The 19,728-nt window shown below is 39.8% G+C and overlaps 1 long non-coding RNA gene across 2 annotated transcripts in view; it reads right to left on the bottom strand.

Annotated features, from left to right (window-relative positions):
• Nucleotides 1–19,102, bottom strand: part of LOC103920172 — a 45,700-nt gene extending 26,598 nt beyond the window's left edge. The window contains exons 1-8 of one of the 2 annotated variants that reach the window (XR_663781.1): nucleotides 19,022–19,102; nucleotides 17,545–17,637; nucleotides 17,194–17,436; nucleotides 13,186–13,371; nucleotides 12,714–12,821; nucleotides 11,604–11,717; nucleotides 11,056–11,218; nucleotides 9,784–9,853 (exon numbers count right to left, since the gene is read on the bottom strand). This is a non-coding gene — a long non-coding RNA (uncharacterized LOC103920172). Of the gene's footprint in view, nucleotides 1–5,681; nucleotides 5,994–9,783; nucleotides 9,854–11,055; nucleotides 11,718–12,713; nucleotides 12,822–13,185; nucleotides 13,372–17,193; nucleotides 17,437–17,544; nucleotides 17,638–19,021 lie in introns of those variants that run through there. The other variant, XR_663780.1, reaches the window with a different exon arrangement.
• Between the last annotated feature and the right edge of the window lie 626 nt (nucleotides 19,103–19,728).

Here is a 19,728-nt window from a genome sequence, read left to right as displayed (position 1 = left end):
GATTTTTAACTCTAAGGAAAACTATTCCCAGGTATTTGCCTTCAAATAGAATTAAGAGTGTCCAAGAAGAAATGTATAACATATCAATGAATAGTTATATTTCACAGCTTTTCCAGCTGGAAGTAAACTCATTTTCCAGTGACAACTGTTAATCCACTCTCTTCTAGAGTCTCTGTTTGAAAGGCTCCAGATAAAGAACAGAAACTTGGCTGACAGAAGAAAGTACCAGATGGCTGCTGGGATGGGAAAAAAATTGAAGAGAAGAAAACAGTGAAATGTGAGTTGTAGAAATAAGGATTGAATCACAATCAAAATGTAAGTAGAGAATGAGAGCCTTCAGATTTTAACAGGAGCCATGTTAGCTACATAGCATCTACCCAAGTGGTTAACTTGACGGCCTCAAGAGGCCCTTAAAATGCAATGCAGCATTAACAAATTGCATAAATTATATGTAAAAAGAGTGCTCTCTGAACAGTCTCTTTTGGCTGATGTGGCCATACACATTTGCACAAACCTATCTCCTCGTTCCTAAGATGCGTAAACCTGAATACTCAGGCCATACCGGTATGTGTCTCTTACACATAAACTGTGCACTTTTTCAGTCTTTTAAAAAAACTTTAAAATTCCCAATAATCTATTTGGGAATCAAAGGGATCAAAATTCCTATGCTAAAAAAGCACTAATATAAATGTTCATGCTGTGGTATTAGACATTATCTTTAGCAGGGAATAGTGTGGAAGAAAAGGAACTCTGGGACCAAAATTTAACTCTAAAGATAAAACATGTAACTGACTTAGGAACACAAATGAGAGAGTCTGGGTTACAAAATACATGTTCTTGACCTATTGGTCACCTCCTTCTAGCTCTAGACACTAAAGTTAGTAACACCTTTTTTTTTTTTTTTAAATCTGTCTCATTTTAGCTTGCCTTCAGAAATACTGTCCTAAAGGAAGCTACTAGTACGGCATTAACATTCATGAGTATCCAGATTTTTATCAAATTTTGCATATTTGTAGTGTACCTCCCCGTTGGGGACAAGCATGGTGATTGTGTGATACAATCCACTTAAAGAATAGGGCCACCACTGTCAGCTGTGCTGGGTGACAATAGCTCAGGCATCCATTTTATATCCATCCTGAAAAATTATGTTTTGGGGAGATTTTTTTCAAATAGTTAGGCTTACAGCTAATGCTGTTTATGAAATAACAAGTGCTGCATGTCACATAGCAAGTTCATGGACAAAATGGTTGCTCTTAGCTAGCTCAGACACCCATTCTAAGGCACATCCTTCTGCCACCTCTTCCTAGACACAGCACTGTAAAACAGCCTTCCAGAACATCCCCATTTTCCCTTGCCTTTCTTCATTTGCCTTTCCCTTCCATTAGATGATCCTCAGCCTGACTGGTATGAGAGACTTCATTAAAAAATTCCAGTTGAACCGAACTAGCTGATTCTTACTGCCAATGAAATTGCTTTTGCTAAGAAGTCTGTGTAAAAGACTAGCACCTGGAGACACTGGGTCGCTCAAGGGATTGGTAACAGGCTATGGAATATTTAACCTCTAGGGTATTGGCTTAAATCCAGAGTCAGGACCAAACTTGAAGCATCAGTCTCTTAGGCAGGCTGCCACATGACACCTTTAAAAATTATACCCCTTCACTCAGGAGAGCCCTTACCAATCTTCTGTTGAGAAACTTTCTCCTCTCTCCAATCTCAACCTTACAGCTGAGACCACTACAAGTTGGAAGGCTATAATTTAGAAATGTGCAAAATGTTACGCCAACACAAAATAAAAGTTTTAGTGCAACTGTATGAGCAACCCTATGAACTAGATTTAGTGGTCTTTCAGAGGACTGACGTGTAGACTCATGATTTTGCTGCCAATACATGCTATAACACAAGAGACAAATGATAGAATTTCTCTATGCCCAGAGCATAGAGACTACATACAATTATGCCAACAATCTTCTATTTCCTCCATACTGAATCCTTATGGATCAAAAATCCAACTAAAAAAATCATAATAATTAATAAACATAAAAAGAAGAAAATAATTTTTAATGGAAATTAAAAGGTAGTAAGGGTAGAAACCATCAAAGCTAAAATACACTTAAAGCCAAACAACACAATGGAAGTTTAGTCTGTTTTAAACAAAAGACATTCCCCTGCACCTTTTCCCATACACAGCAGCAGCAGCTGTCTGCTCCTTCTCTGTGATGGTGTTGGAAAGAAAATTCCTATGCCACTCCCTTCCCTCCTTCTGTGTTATCGTTGTCCACAGCAGATTTCTTCACACCCTTCATTAAGCCTGATTCTCTTACTCTTTGAGAAAAGACAAAATGATTTCCATTTGATGTTTTGTATCACTGTTCATCTCAATGAAAATACAGTAACCCCCTCTATTAGTGACTCCCAACTTAGCAGGTCTGTGACTGTACAGTATCAGTGAAAGAGCAGCTGGAGAAATAAAACCCGTGTAAATAGCTGAAAAGATAGGTAAAAGTCTGGGCAGTGATCCAAAAACACTAAACTACAGACTCCCAACATCTGGTTCAGGGTGGATTCCAAGAAAGACAGAAAGACAGAAAAAGAAAGACAGAAAGAAAGGATTGATTTCTCTGTATATTTTTTACATAAGGTTTTCATTTATTTTTTTAATTCATCAAAAATTTTACTCAATTATTGTGGTTTTATTTCTTCACCTTACTGCATCCTGTTGCTTCACTGTTTTAGCCATATTAATCAGAAGGAAGCAGCGCCTTGGACAGGAGTTATAAGCAGCCCTCAGTTTCATACTTGCATATTTTATTGTGATAAAAGCAAATTACAGATAAAAACCTCTAAACCTTATTATCCAGCCTCTCTCTCTCTTTAGCTAGGACTGGGCTTATGACACATGCATGAGAATCCTATACTGACTTCATGATCTTTCAGGCAAATGGTTGCAACAGAGCTAACCCTGTCAGTCATTCAGCTTGTCTAAGCACTACAGACTCCAGAGTGAAGCCCACACTGCTAAGTACCTACATGAGGCACCCAGGACCCCACCACTTTGACCACTGCTGTGTGAAAAGTAATTTTCTGCTTTGAGCAGTTTTATTAGCTGAGAGCTTCCGCTGAGGAGTTCAGAGACAACATAATTTTCAAAAGCTCATACATGACTTAAAATCATAAAAGCCCCCTGGTTTTCAGGGATATTTCTACTCCTAATGTACCTGAGCTCTTTTCAAACTCCTGCCTCACCATGTTAAATGAGCATATCATCTATTCCACATATGACTGCCTGTTCTGGCCACACAGAATGCCCCAGGCTATCAACACGTACTGTCTACCACCAATACATTCAGATCATCCTTCCCCCACCTTGCTCAACAGAGAGCTAAAGATGCTGTTCTGACAGATGGCTTGCCTCTCTAAAAAAGTCTTACTACCGTAAGGACTGTCTCCCAAGCAGGGAGCACTCTGCCTTGTCCGTGTGTCTTTAATCAACAGTGGTTTTTGCTTTGCGTTAAGTGACTGGTAGCAGACATGCCGCTGGGCCTCCACACTGCTCGCACACCAGCTTTGTCCCCACTGTTTACCAGGACTCCTTCTCTGGGGTACCAAGCCACCTGGCGGCTGCGTGCCCGCGTTGCAGGTAGGCCTCTCTGTCCCTCCAACCACTGCCAGCGGCATCCAAACCTCAAAAACTCTTGATGCGTGCACTCACAATAATCATTAAATGTACAAATGAGATAATGAGAAGCTCTGAAAAGTCTCCAAACAATTTCAAATTTGCCTACTTTGTGCTTCAACGCTGCCTCACTCGGAGCTGAGCCATGAGTGCTTGTGTGCTTTCCAAGTGTTATTATATGCATGCAAACACAGAAAGAGAAAAAAAAAATCACATGGGGTAATTGTGTGATTCTCCTGCCCGAAGACTAATTTCTCCCTACATCTAGGCAAAGTATGCATTTTCTTACTTTCTCCTCTCTCAATTCAGGACAATGTTCAGGACTTGGCACCGAGCAAGCGCACAGCCAAGCTGGACACAACCATCTTACCTCTTTGCCAGTGCTGTGCCCTAGCCAGGGGCGCCAAAGAATTTATTTCCATCAGAAGACCTTTTATGCAACAAGCTAGTAGCTTCCAAGTAGTATACACTGCCAGTAAAATGGCAATAGGCCACTACTCATGTCTCTTAATCCGCGATGAGCTTTCTGCTTATGAAAGCAGGCAATGACATTACTGAAGTGGGAGTCCCGTGAGGGCATTGACAAGTAATATAAGGAGATGGATTCTGCCCCTCAGAAACAAAGTCCCTGAAAATAAGGAAGCTACCGTTCTTGAAGATCTGTGCAATTTATTCTTTAAGATTGGAGCCTAAGGGGAGTAATTACATATGCATATTATTCAAACCTGAATTCTCTTCTTGAAACTCTCTTTAAATTATGCCAGTTTGCAGGACTATCTTTTCTACCTGCTCATAGCTTGCCGCCACAGAAAGATTAGCTTTCTCCCCCAGCTTGCCCTCCTCCTGCCCATGCCATCTCACTTCTCCCTTTGCATCAGTTCTGGCTTTGAACTGACCCTTTAGCAAGCACATTCAGCCCTCTAGACCACCAGAAAACAACTGACTTTCACTCTGGAAATACTTGACTGATGTTCCACTGCCCCAGGCAGAAGAAAGAGAATAAAGCAGCTTGCTGCATAGTTGACAAAGCATGAGTGCTTTGAAAAATGACTGATAGGCCCTCCACCCCATACCTTTGTGCTACCCACATCAGTCTAAATGCGTATGTTCCCACCCAGGCACCTAGATCACACACTGAACTAAAGGAACAGTCACAAATGAGAGAGGTAATTTCAAATCAAACAGAATTTCCTTCTGAGTTACACTAACAACACTTGATAATGAAAGCGACACAGAAGTTGCATGAAATGCCCTGATCTGATCCAGTACCTTTTACCCCATTACCTGCAGTTATTAGATTCTTCTGCAATCAAGTAATCTGGCAGAAAGCTAACCCCAAAAGACCGGGCAGGACAGAAAGTTTTCACCTGAATTTCTTTCCAATGAGTTTGGAACTGTCGGGTTGGTTTGGAGATCGCAGGTACTAGCTGATATGCAGCTTGTGGGTTAAAAATGGGGGGAAGGAGGAGAGGGGAAATGTCTAAATACAGCCTCCATGACTCGCCTTGTCAGGCAGAATTAATTAAAGCATTTCACAAATATTTACATTAGACTAGGTAAAATTCGAGCATTATACAGAATGTATTTTTGCAGCCCATGAGCCACTTGAAAAGATGAATCATGACAGTCAAAAGCACATCTATATCCTTCCTTTACGAGGTTCTTGCTTTACAGGCAGATTTATACACAAACAGGCCAAAAAGCTAGCCGAGACAGCACGGCTTCATCCTGTACAACGAAGGCAACACACCAAGTCAGTGAAGCTTAAAGGAAGTCACTTTTTTCTAAATGTCAGCCCTCTGGCTTTTTACCACCTGGACACCAGTTCTAAAACGATGACCTCATCATTTATCATTTTACCTTTCAGTGCTTTACTTAATACATGACCTGCTCAGTAAAATATTTGCAGACTTGGTACTCTGGTACTTTATCCCATTACAAAGGCACGCATAACATTTCACATCTCTTTCATGCAGGTGGTCCTCTGTTCTAACTCAAGGCCAAACAGAATATAAAGTTAGGCCAGTTCAGCAGTGTAGGTGAAGGCATCTGAACTGAGGGGAGGGAGTACGGTAACTGCAGATGCCAAGTGTAGCTATACATTTCAAAGATAGCGCTAATTTATTTATTTGGCTTACAGTGACCGAATCCATCTGTCCAGTACAGATGATCAACCACAAGACGTCTAAGAATCACTACGAATCAACATTTTTTATTAAAATTGTTCACATATGTACCAAGGAGCCACAGAAAGGTGTATTAAAAATGGTCCCGTTCTTTCAGGCAATTCCACTCCATTAAATTTTATGAGTACACATGTCTGAGAAGGAGAAGAAGAGAGGAAAAGAAAAAAAGAAAAAGTATGTATCAGATACTTTTATGTTCCCAGTTTATTTTTAGAATATTTAACAGTGCAAAACGTAATGCCTTTTTAGTTCATGTCTCCATTTTTTTCTTCATTCCAATAAAATATTTCCTGTGCCAGATGATCTCTCTCTCCCTCTCAATAGTTTTATACTGGATGATCTAGTTGCAAATGTCTTCGGACACAGCGATTTAGATTTACAACCAACAAATAGAATGTATCAATAGAAGTATCTAGACAGAGGAGTTACAGTACATACAGGCAGGAGGCATTTCTTTTCAGCTTACTTACAGAACGCATTTGCACAACTGGTTTTGATTTCTATTTATATTCCTCACGAAGGAGATAGATGTGAAATTTGGTGCTTATGGCACTCAGTGCTGATAGGTACTGGGAACGTTGCCACCTCCAAAGATGACACTGTAAACTGTGGGGACTCAGTCACATACAGGTCTCTCCCAAAGGAAGTCTGCCCTTTCAAAAAAGAAACACAGCAAAGAAGAGTCGGGAAGAAGATTTCCTCTGCAGTCTAGCTTTCTGTAACACATCCCTTCAATTCTGGTACAGAGCTTGCCTGAGCAAAGACTGTCACAAGAGCAAAAGGACAGATCCAAGGACACACAGGTGACAGAATCTGAGAGTGAAAAGTACTTTACAGAGCCCTTTATTATGAAAGGTTGCTAAGGAAATTGTTGGGTCCGCAGTGACTTACTTACTATTCTTTCTCTTTTTTTCAAAGACTCGGCTATTGTGCTCTCAAATTAAGATTTGGCTTTGGCTTTTAGAAAGACATGAATAATAATAAAACCATATTGCTGCACATATGACTTATGATTAAGCAGCTCTCTGGGTTATATACAGAGGAAATGTCTGAAAAGGCACTGGCTGACACTTATCAAAGAATTTGGAAATGGAAATTACAGCAAAAGAAAGTAAATTAGCCAAGAATTTTAAAAGAAACAGGATATAATGATCAAATAGATGACATCAAATTAAAACCCCAGATCAGGAACCAATGCAAAAAACCTCAGGAAGACATGCTTTCAAGCTGGTGACATCATATTTATGTATGTCCTATGTCATTCAGACATATTCTGGTGGTTTCATTAAAGATATAAAACATATGATTTTGAACTCCCGTGTTTTTGTCTCTGTTGAATATTATCAGCTTTCCAGGGCTTTGCAGATTAGTGAAGTAAGTCCCCATTCATAATTCTGTTGCTCAAATTCTACTTAAAGTCAATGTTGGAAGATAGTGCTTTCCAGTAGTATGCTTATTGTGAAGAAAGAGTACAGCATTTTTCAAGACATGAGTTAATGAGTCATACTGTTTGTGTTTCCCAAATAAATTAATAACAACAACTAACCTAACAATTCATTCCTAAAGTTCCTGCATGCCCACAATTCCAACCGACTGCAGCGGGAGCCAGAAATGCTCTGCAGCTTTGAAAATGAAAACAGTCCTATGTGTTCCAGCAGAAATTTCTACAGATAAATCTGATAATGGTTAAAGGTGGCACTTAACATCTTTGAAAACCAAATTTTAAAATTAAAAATCCTAAACCAGTAAAACACAATAAGCTTATTTTAGAACACAGTCTTTTGAGAGTATTACTCCCTTTACCTGTTCAACCTGCCATTGAGTAGCAGATTCTGTATTTATTAATGTTATTGGCGTTGACATTATCATTACAATAATTTATTAGCAATTATTCCTGACAGATTATTGACAGCATTGATAGAGCAGTTCAAATAGAAAAATGTTCACTTTTATGAAATCACCAGCACCTGGCAAGAAAAGCTGAAACCTGAACTCATGTCCTGGATGAATCTATTCTAACGATGCTATTTTAAATGTGTGTAGGTACACTTTGTACCTAAAGCACATCTTTGTGCAAGGATCTCAGAGGTTTGGTGTTTGGGGGTTTGTTTGGTTGGGTTTTGGTTTGTTGGGGGGGGTGGGGTGGGGTTTGGTTTTTTACAAGTTGGGTGTTAGCATTCCTTCCATGTGGAAAGAGAAGAGGTGGCTCAGGATGGTGCACAGGTTTGCCCAGCACAAGGCATTTCAATGAAAACAGCAGCAGCAGACACAAATGCTGGGCTCCAGTCTGCAACCTTCCATCAGCCGTATTACTGAATGGGAATGCTATGCAGTTCTTCTGGGTGAACAGTTTTTAAGGTTTCAATCCAGGAAGGTACAGTAACATACAAAGCCACTTTGGCTTCTGCAGCTGCTAGACAACGGCCTTAGCTCTGCCCTGAAAAGAAATGCCCCAAGACTGAGACTCTTGAGTGTTTAGCTATTAGCAACAAGAGAAACGGAATCAGAAATGAAGACTGACTTGTGTATAGTAAGCCTGGATGGTGGGTGAGGACGGCGGTGCTGTTTAAGTGAGGGCAGCCGGCAGTTCACCTATGTGGGGAGAGGAAGGTAGCGCAGTGAGGGTTATATAAGCAAAGTCACTTGTGGAATGCGCAGAATGTACACAGAGGGTGTGCCCAGAGCCAGGGCAGCCCCGGGAAGAGCCTCCAAACCCATGTGTAACAGGTTGCCTGACAAAAGGCGTTTCCAAAATGCAGCCCGTGTTCTCTGCCCTTGCTGCTGTTTCTGCCCTTGGACTCAAAGCCACAAAAGTCATCAGATATTAGCGTGGACAGTCCAGTGCGTTATGTAATGCTACTAAGATAAGCATAAATAAAATAGTCAACACTTCACGAGTGCCCTCATTCCCCTTCCTGAAACAGGCAAGACTTCCGCAATTGTTGGCAAGAAAATGCAGGCAAGATATACAATCAAAGGTAGAGAAAAACCTTCATACCATTTCCGGAGCAGTCTGGGTTTTTTGCTCTTGCTGCTTTGGATTTTTTTTCCATGACTAATTAACACAACCCCCGTAAAAGCTACCCAAAACCCCAAGCACATAAAGGGAAAAAACGGAATATTTCAATTTTCAATGAGTCTGCTCTAACCACTGCAATGCTCCTTTTGTTTTCCTCTTCAGGTGCCACTTGAAACAATCAAATCCAACTGACAAAGGTATTGAAAGTAAGCCCACTTTAAATTTACAGATGTTTGTAAAGCAAGTTCTCATGAAATCATGGAATAAAACCTCATCCAGCTGAGAGGTAGATTTATCTAACTAATGCACAAACCCAAGGATCTGTGGAAATCTGTATGTTGAATGCATTTGCTAAATACTTGAGCACTGGCTTTGTGGACCCGCTATGTGCATACAAAAGTGTGCGTGAGTATCCTCTGACATCAGTACGAAATCAGTTGGGGCAGAACTCCACTCCTTCCCGCTCAGCTACAGGACTGCATCCTGTCAGTGTTTTGTGACTGCCAACAAGAAAACCGAGTTAAACTATCTACAGTGGTACTTGAACTAGCTCTATGGATCAGAACTAATTATAAGAAAAGTTCACACGTTGAATGTCAAAGATGAATCCACAGAGGAAATCTAACACATGAAACACATGTTCCAGACATGCTGTTCAAAACAAATCTGAAAAAAAATAAGGCCAAGGGACCTGAAGTATTTCTTATAGAGATTCTGCAAGCTAAGTAGTGAACTGGCTTTAAATAAATTACATGGTTTCAGATTACTCACTATGCAACTACAAAGTGCAGAAGAATATGGCTCTTCAGGAGTACCCTGCCTATAGCAGGACAAATGTGTCTGGTGAAATACACAAAGAAGAGCAGAAACTATCAGATACTGTTTAACCCTTGGCCATGACTTACTTTCTGTTCCGTAAACACCAACCAATCTCTTCTTCAGGAGCAGGATTTTGGACGGACTCACTAAGCAGTTCTGTACTGACAAATTGTGAAGACAACCGTTAGCAGGCACTGAGAACAATACATACGTATCACCTCATTGTACTTAGGCCCCCAGCAGCAAATGGACACAGACGTGCAGACCCACAGGCATCTCTGAAGCCCTATCACACCGGCTCTGGGCAGACCTCAGTACAGGATTGGGGCACTAAGGTAAATTTAATTTAGAACCAGACATAGTTCACAGCATTTAGTTAATTTTGCAGGTCCAAAGCTTCACACAGGACCACCATTTCCAGAGATAGCATTGTTTTTTTCAAAAAGGATTATTCACCATGCATTCAACTTCCGTTAGAAAAGGCATCCCCACTTCTTCTGGAAATTTCATATTCTCAGGTGCCATTTTTCATAGAAATGGCCTCGTTTTTGAGTTCATAGAAAGCGGAAAAAGCAATAAAACCTTTAGATGTGAGGTGATTTTTCATCTTGCTAGAAATACTTTAGCACAATTCTAATTCACCATCATCCCAGGAAAGGCTGCCTATAATACACTGAAAGCCAGCTTGGGCTTTAAGCCAGCAAAGCACTTCAGCATGATTTCAGCTTTGAGCTCAGGCGCTGTACCACTGACTTCAGTGAGATGACTTAAAAATTGTTACAATTAAAAAGCTTAAATGGCTTGCTAGTTTAGAGCCTTGGTGTGAACTTCCTATAACGAGTATCATAGCACAAAGCTATACCATTTGGAGTTTATAATGCCCTACCACATGACCCAACCTGAGTAAGGCCCTACAGATGAGCTCCAGGTGAAATTTGATGGGAATGGACAATACTTGCAAAAGACCTTCAGCAGAGGCCTTTGTATTCAAGAGTCTCTTATCCCAGTGTAGGTGAGAGTATACTTTATACATCCCAGGAGGAAAATAACTTAGTCAGAGAGCTCTCAAAGAAAGATAAAGAGTACAGACAGGAAAACTATTGTGCATAAATCCAGGTGGAATCATAAGTCTTTCTCAAAATGCTGAAAGAATAAATCCCCCTCCCACAAACTACATAAGAAGATGTGGTTCCCATCCACAACTGAGTGGCAAAGCAACTTGCCACATAGTCACATCTGCCTCCTTTTTCCTCTGTTCCATCACTTAAATTCTGTCATGAGAGTAAACGCAAGAGAGGGCAGGGGCTGTATACGCACACTGTCAGGGGAAGGAAAAAAGGAGGGAAGAGCATTTGTACCTTAGATGTTTGCATATGAATTTGGCTTCAGCCTTCATCGCGTTTGCATGCCTTTGAACACTTTCTGTTTCTTTCTGCATTCTTCACTGCTCCATTTTATTTATTTTCACCTTCTGCTTCTCAGATCTTCTGCCAGACTGCTTACTTAATTCTACTTGTTGCACTAAAAACACCATTGTTGTCATCCAAATTAATCCCTGAACATAATAAAAACCTCAAAATAACTCAGACGACCAGTTTTCCATCCTTTGGTCTCACTTGAAGTACAGTATAAAAGCCAGTACTTGGGAGCTCTGAGAGTTTACACAGGACCAGTCCTAGGTACGTGGCATTTTAGTAGGCAGGGGAGTTTTTTCCTTCCCTGCCTATCTTCTCCTTCCATCAGTTAAGACTGCTCAAAGCACTCCCCAATCTCCAGCCCAGTTAGCCTCTCTTCCAATGTAATCCATTGCAAGACTTAATGTTTTTCAAATAAACTCGGTACTTTTCAAATATTGAGGTGGCCTTCTGTAACAGGTTAGCTGAGAAGCCAGATAAACTAAGATCACCTTTACTTTTAGGGATGAGGGAAGAGAACCATCTCCTAAGAGTCTGTGGTGAAGTAATAGGGCACTCTGGCTACAGATTTCCTATTAGGTCTCCTATGTTCCTTTCCATTCAAACTGCACAGGGGAAAAAATAAAAAGGAAAAAAAAAAAGGCAAGAAAAGAAAAGAAAAGAACACGATAGGACCAATATTTTCCGCAAACCTGTATTGCCATTATCTGCCCTTATCCTCAACTTTTTTCCCCACGACAGCTTCCCAGAGATGAGAAAGGCTCTGAAAAGGCTAATCATTCTTTTGCTGCAGATCAAATATCTATCCTTTTAACAGTCGATCAGGATGGAAGGGAGCTAAAGTGAAGGAACACAGCGGCCCATGCCACTAACCCAGGCAAGTATTCATTTCATGCATCGTGGGGAACAAAAGGGCAATGTTGTTCTGTTTGAGGAGCTGGACAATCCTTCTCAATCTAAGGCTTCTGTTGCCAACTGTGCCTGGGGGTACTCTGCAGCATAATGAATAAGAGCACAGGCAGATGAAGACACCCAGCAGATGACACAACATGATCACAGGATAGGACCTGGTCAGCCCGTCAAATTTATAATTTTTAAATACTATTTTTTGTGTATTGTTTTTAGGGAGGAGGAGAAAGAGAAAGTGGCAGATACTGAAAGAAGGAATCGCTAAAGGAAGGAATGACAGTATCTAAAGCACTCAGCAGTACAGACTCAACTTTTCTTACAAACTTCAATCTCAAAACCTCTCAACAATAACAAAAATTCTGAAACTGCAAATAAAGAATTAATCTTTTCTTGCTGGCTTTGTCCAGTCTGTCAGTACTGTATTTTTTCAAGGGTTGCTCACTGATTACCCTTCAGTCTTTTTCATTTCCTTGATTTGAACTAGATGGCAAATAAACATCATAAGGTGAGTTTAAAGAGTGCATCAGTGAGAAAAATATTCACTCAAAATATAAGCAAAACACTCAAACTGGGACTGTAATAATTTCTGAAGCTGTTCTAGCTTTTAAAGGACTACTTTAGACCTTTTCTTACAGTCTCAAGGATTCCCTTCCATTTTATTTTTTTCACATAGAATTTACAATTATTCTTACCATTTATGTCATCCAGTAGCACTTCTAAATTAGAAAACCAGACTGGAACTTCAACAGCCTGTCTGAGTATTAACCAATTGGAGCTCTTCCACTCTGACAAAGCCCTGGCTGAGAAATAAGAAAGAAACACATACCTGCTTGCTAAAACTATTCGTGCCAACCCTTCCTTCCCCTTGCTACTATGCACTAATCACAAATTAGAAAGCATTTTAATATTGCCAACACAGAGAGCTTATGCAAAGCCAGATGAGAGAAATAAATCAGAAAAGTAACAAAATCTTTGAACTTAGGCTTATGCTGCTTTAGCAAAGAATTAATTGACTAGAACATACGCAGGCTGCTTTCTAGTCTGTATAGAGATAAGATGCTATTGTAACAAACAGCGTAGTTTTAAAATTAAGTCCTTAACAATAAAAAATGTGATTAAGCCCAAAACATTTTAAGCATTCACTTTTTACATTCAGGACCTCACTTGATTTTGCCATTTGCTGATCTGGGGAAGCCAAATTGTAGTTTTCTGCTTCACTTTCTGTTCATACCAGGTTCACTTTTTAGCTCTGACACTAAGCACAGCAGGATCGAGTTTAAATAAAAATATGCAGTTTCCAGTGGTCTTGTGGATATATTTTCCAACTCACATATATTCCCACTCACTTTGCTGTGTAAAAAGCAAAACAAAAAGCAAAGTCTAAGCCACATTTTAGTCCTAAGATATCTGCCAGTAGTCCTTTAATCCTGAAAGATAAAACCACAATAAGATCACTACATTTATGAAGAGCAAAAAGCCCTCCTAAAATAAAGCCTTAAAACTGTGGGGGTTTTTCCCGAGTATTTTATCATGCACTGAAATAGCCGATTGCATCAGAAGGTCTGAGGCATGAGCAAAAGCTGTTTCGGCATTGACACTTCCAGCCTCAGCAGAAAAACTATCCTGTCATTTGAAAAAGTATTTACCACCTTGTAGCTGCTCTTTCCCATGCCAGTGTTTCTGTCCTCTCAGAACTGCTTAGGAGGGATGCTCTTCCTTATTTTAACTTATCTGCCATCAATAAGGGGTGACCGATAGAGAAGAAAGTAATGTATATAGCTGCCTCTCCACATCTCTGAAATCCTTTGAACTAGAAGCCCCTCAAAGCTTTCACTGAAAGGCAGGTTTTTTCACTTGGACTGGGGCTGATATCCCTGAACCATAATATTTACATTCTTTTTCTTTTATATTGCTTTTCCTCAGCACTTCCATGAGACACTCAAAAATAGAGGGTGAGACACTATAACTAGACAGAAGGCTATTTAGTGGCAGAGTGCTCGCCGTGGCTTGTCCGTGCCTATTCCTTTTTGATGAGTAGGGGAAATACCTACTAGGTCAATCGGTGCATCTCTTCCTCCTCCTGCCAGTGCAAGATTACTACATTGCGCCTCTCCACACTGGTTCACACCCAAGAGACTACAGTACCACTGGCACAGGTTATGTAATGAAGGCTGCTGAGAGCTTTATGTAGCTTGCTGACTTGGAAAACTAAATTGGCTCTTCTCATGGAGGACCTATTTGAGGTACTTCCTCAGTTTATCTGACTTTCACGTCACTTTGTCTGCTGTCCATGACTGTTCTGGGAGGTTATCTGGCATTGCAGCACTTCAACAAAATTTTAGGAAGTTGCACTTTCCTAATTCATGTTGTCGCTATTTTTCAAGCAAATTTAGTTGTCTTTTCAATGTCACTTTCTTAATGTCTCCTCATAGTAACTAATCTCTTGAATACCTAAGTCTAATACAGAAATAATAAAAATTTTCATTCTGTCTAAGGCCTTTCATCCCAGAAAGTTTCCTGCATATGTGATCTGCTTCGTATGGGGAGTCTCCAAACTCTAGTGGGGAAAGAGCGAGACCTGTCAACCTTCTTGCTGCCTTTTCACCTTTCTTCACAAGTTGCTAATACTATGACACAAATAATCTCTGTGCAGTGTCAGAATGAGGTCATATCTTAATACTACTCTGAAGAATTACTCTTATTTGGTGCACAATTTATATGCACATGGGCGTTTACTGTGCCAATGCTGCATCACATACATACGTTTCCATTAGGGCAAGGTAATTCATACTCTGCCCAGTTAAAACACAAAACCATGCTATAACTAGAAAAAGAATGAAAAATAATACTGTCTCCACCTGAAGAATAATACACAGAAGAAATGGTTCTTGAAATTACTAGTATCAGTCATCATTTCGTCATAAACCTGCGTTTACATAGCCTAGAAAGCAGCAATGTTAAAATGCATCTCATGTTTTTTCATTCCAAATGTATTTCTTTTCTATAAATAATGTTTAAATCTGTTTAACTGTATTTCAGCTGTGAAAAGGTAAAAGTGACTAAACGATTTAACTAAATTTACTAACTTGATTTTGAATATCCAAATATTGGCCTAGTTTTTCACATTTTCAAAAACCATAGCTAAAATGATTCTTCTAATAAGTTTTCCATTCAGCTATCAGTGCAGAGGTTTTTGTTTGTTCATATTCTTTTTCTTACAGAAACCAACAGAGCCATCTCTACTCACACTTTCCAAGACCATTTGTGTGTTTTTTGTAACATACAAAACAAATGAAACACATCTTGGAACAGAAAAAAAAGAATAATAAAAGCTTCCTACCATGAAAACAAAACTTCCACTTATTATTAATTACACTTTACAGCCTAGAATATTTAAGGACTTAAAAAGAATGGCTCACCACCATGAAAAAAATCCATTCTATATAATGTATTATATATAAGTATACATACACAATGAAGACATAAATTATAGTTTCTTACCTGAAAGAAGACTGTATAGTATTAATTATGACATTTATGCTGTTTCCATTAGGGTTTCACTATAACTATATAAATGTATATATGCATGCACATGTACACGCATGTGCAGACACACATACATATTTATGTGTTGGTTGGTGATCACGGTTCTGGGTCAGTGAAACACACATGGTTGCAGTTCACCCTCCCGTCATGTTTACGACTGCAGTTTTCCACTGCTTCCCATGCACATTTATTTATTCCGCAAAAGCAGAATGTGCCTATACTCAGAAGCTTTTCCAAGTGATTTTGAGAGTATGGTATAAGCAACACTGAAATCAAAATAGTTCCACTGCAAAATATCTCAGGTACTCAGTGGACCCAATACGCTGACAGCTAAAACATTGCAGGCACAGTTGTTGATTGTGCCCATGGGACCACTACAATTTCTGCAGAACCATACGAACCAGAATGGTGAGGGTTGCACAGTTTAAAATGCTGAAGACCCAACGCCATTTAAGCATCCCCTCGCACTAACAAAATTAGCAGGTGCTGCACTGGCGCTACATGAGGCTCAACTTGAAAAGAACGCTTAGTCACTTCGCAATGATATCCTGCAGCTGCAAGAATTTGCTAACGAATTCACACTGTTAGCTATCAGTCTTTCTGATATCCCTTGCAGGGTCCAGGTATCGTTAGTCTCATTGCTACTTTTATTTCTTATGGTCTTCTCCCATTTCTCCCTCTTTAAGTTTACTTCTTCCTCGCCTTATTTTGTGACTGAGTCTTTGCTGCTCTTTATGCTTGAATAGTCTTTCATTTTGTCTGCCAAATGCCCTCTCAATTTAGATTCCTCCTCAAAACCATTAATTTCTCCACCTCTACCCTTTCCTTTAAACGTAAGCAATGGCTTGTCTCTTTTAGGCTGCAAATCTTTTCACTAGGGCTTACACTTTCAGTGTTTATTTGCACAGTATCTGATTAATTTGTAATCCTTTGAAAATTCTTACTAATATTTTAGTAGGGTTTTTTTCCCCTCACACTTAGGAAGTGATACAGTGTTTGTCTTTTCTGAAGCCAGAGAGATAAAATGGTCATCCATAACTAGATGTACAAAGCACAGTGGAAAAATTAGGTGGTTTCAGCCAGAAAAACTAACAATCAAGAACCTTTTGGCAGGTCTGAATTTTAACTTAAAGCTGCAAAATACATCATTTGAGACAGTTTCAAGTCTTGACCAAATCTTTACTGGAAATTACAGTAGCAAAACAAAGCAGAGTCTCCTGAGACACCCTCACATCTCAGCAAACATTGTTAATCACCTGGCAGCTTACAAGCATTTATTTCACTTAAGAGGGAATGTTCCAGATGATTCTGGAAATTGATGGAAAAGATTGTTGAATTCAATAATATTAAAAACTCTGGCAGCACTAGTCAATGTCAAACTTGCTGGGCCCAAAATATGATTTCTCTTAAAATATTATTTCCTTCTCGTAGAGCTTAAATGCTGTAAGGCTCCAACTTACACTTGTTCTTTGCAAGACCAACTGGCTAGAAATATTACAGACAAAACCCAAACAATTCACTGTGGGGCCCCACCATAAACAAAGTCATATAAGAATGCTATTTTTATTACAAAAGCTGTAAAGGTTTCCTGGAAGCTGATCTGTGAAGTTGCTGAATACTACATACCTAACCAAGGATTCCGTGATACTGCCTCCAGCTCTATGGACTTTCCAGGAGACAGGAAGATTTTGAATATCCTTCTGTTCCAGTAGAAGTGCTCAGGTTGAAGGAGAGTATCATTAGCCAGTCTTATGAATTTATGCTTCTGATTAAGCACTCATTTTTTCTTCTGGAGACAGCAGTAGCATCCATGCACAGATCACTTAATTGCCTTTCTGACTTTTCATTTCTGAGTTTTCATTTGAGTGCCTGGAGAGAACAATATTGCCTTTAATAAGTGGAAGATGTGACGAAGAGAGAGAGACATTTTTGCACTATGTGACAAACTAGTTTCACTCTCTCTCCTCCCCATCTTACATCCTCAGCATGAGGCATTTCTTCATTTCTTCTCCAGTTTGTTTTGCAATCGCAACTGCTGTCAGTCACGCTTTCACATATAGGTCACCAGCCCTGAAAAACAGTGGGGGCACACAATAATACAATTCTCATGAAGCCGACCTTTTCAAATAAGTTGATTTTATTTTTCCAGACCAAGCTTGTATCAACAATATCCCACCAAATAAATATAGTTGAGGAAATAAAGAGCCCAAACACTATATGGGCAAGCTGCAACAATGCCATTAATCTGCTCACCTGCCTGTCCTGCCTCCTCCCACCCCAGCCCCACATCAACTCAAGATCTTTCAGATGTCTTTAGTGTTTAGTTAAACAAAGAAGGTCTTTTCCTCTGTTCCAAGTCTTATCTTTCAGTTACTTGCCTAAGTAGTTATAAGTGACAGTTTTTAGCATATAGCCTTTTGTCTCCTTTCTAGCATTATGCAGACCACCCAACACTTCAGCTCCTTTACCCTCCCTTCTCCTCCTACAGCTTGTTGCATCTTGGGTTGCAATTTCTCAGAGGATCAACAGCACAACGTGTTCAACTTGTAATAGATTCAGCATGTAATAGATGAAGCCCTGATCCTAACTGGTCCTTGGATGCTATCATTATGCAAAGTGACACCATATATTTTTGGTTTTAAAATAAGCTTCTGATTCATGCTCCCCTGTTATTGGCCAGACCATGTGAGTGCGACAGAAATAAACTGTGTGACCTCCATATCAGCAGGAGATCTGTTTTAGGTTGTGCTCACAGAGCAGAAATGGGAGAAGGGGGAGCCAACATGCAGCACTCCAGACTTCAATCTTCCTCCCCCCCTGCCTTAGTGTATACCTTAGCCTCTTGCAGGGCTACGCTACCATCCTTCAGGGATACCTTCTTACTTAAACTTCTATTTGTTTCACAGTGTCATCTCTCAACACATTTCTAAATTCTACAAAACAAACAGCATTAGTCTATTATTTCTTACAACCTAAAGATGAGTGTCAGAGAGAAAGCTACTGTCAAGCAGGTGAGCTCTAAATGTCTTTCTAAACAGAGATTACTTCGTTGAATAAAAAGCATTTCAGAGCCAAGGAATGGTCATGTTTATTGTCTTATCTCCTTGATGAAACAGAACTAATTTCTCTTACGTTCAAAGAGATTTTGCTCGGAGAGCTCAGTTTTTAGAACTGCAACTCTTAGCATTCCCATTAGGTTCTCCTTGCAGTTTAAACTTTTGCCAGCAAAAGACAGACAAACCTGCTGGTCTGATGCACGTCCAGGAGGTCTCTCAAACCATATGTTTCTAATGGTTCTAATCTATGATTAAATCAATCTAAAAGAACAAAAGCTGTGTGAAAGGAAAAAAGAACTTTACCTCGAAATGAAAAAAAATTCAATCAAGTGTCATTTTCCGAGACATTTAAAAGGTGCTGCATCTGCCAGCAGGTGCTAAACACAGGAAAGCCTTACCCAGTGATCAGTGCCTTCCCTCCAGTGTACAGATCAATGGGTTCTGGTCCTCATCCACAAACCACAAGACCGGTGAGCAGCTTTTCTAGCAGAAGACATAAAAGGATTTGCCTTTAAAAAAAAAAAAAGTCCCTCCCACAAAAACCTCTCTTGTCCTTCACAGCTGTTTAGAAATCCACTTATTAGTCTTTTCTTCATATTTCCAACTGTAGAAATGTTAAGAGTTACAGGGTAATAGGCATGTTTGAATTGTGTGTTTGTCTGACATGACGCACTCATTTTTGCAGAGGTACAAGTTAACTTACAGAGAGGTACAGAATTTGTAATGATGGTATCACAACATTTTAGGGGAATACAATAATATGCAACTACTGTACCTCAAGTACTTGAGATTAAACCTGTTCAAACCAGTAAATACACTTTTTGGAATAACCATATTTATAACAAAAAAAATTACATACTGGATTGTTCCGTAGTGGCCCCACATTACAGTGTCCAAATTTTGGGATCCGACATAAAATATCCTACACCAGGCGCTTGTAACAAGAGAGTAAATTCACAGCTGAGCCACCTGTCTGTAGGACTCGTCTGGACATAGTCCCTCTGCACTAGTGTCCCATCTCTCTGCCAACACAACCTCCCCTGGCCCAGACAGCTCTCTTCCATGATACCACACGCCCTCTGCCTGCCTCTGCATTGGGTCTACA

Source organism: Pygoscelis adeliae, unplaced genomic scaffold (genome assembly GCF_000699105.1).
Source record: "Pygoscelis adeliae isolate BGI_AS28 unplaced genomic scaffold, ASM69910v1 Scaffold14, whole genome shotgun sequence".
Classification (NCBI taxonomy): Eukaryota; Metazoa; Chordata; class Aves; order Sphenisciformes; family Spheniscidae; genus Pygoscelis; species Pygoscelis adeliae.
This window is presented reverse-complemented; position numbering and strand designations above follow the sequence as displayed.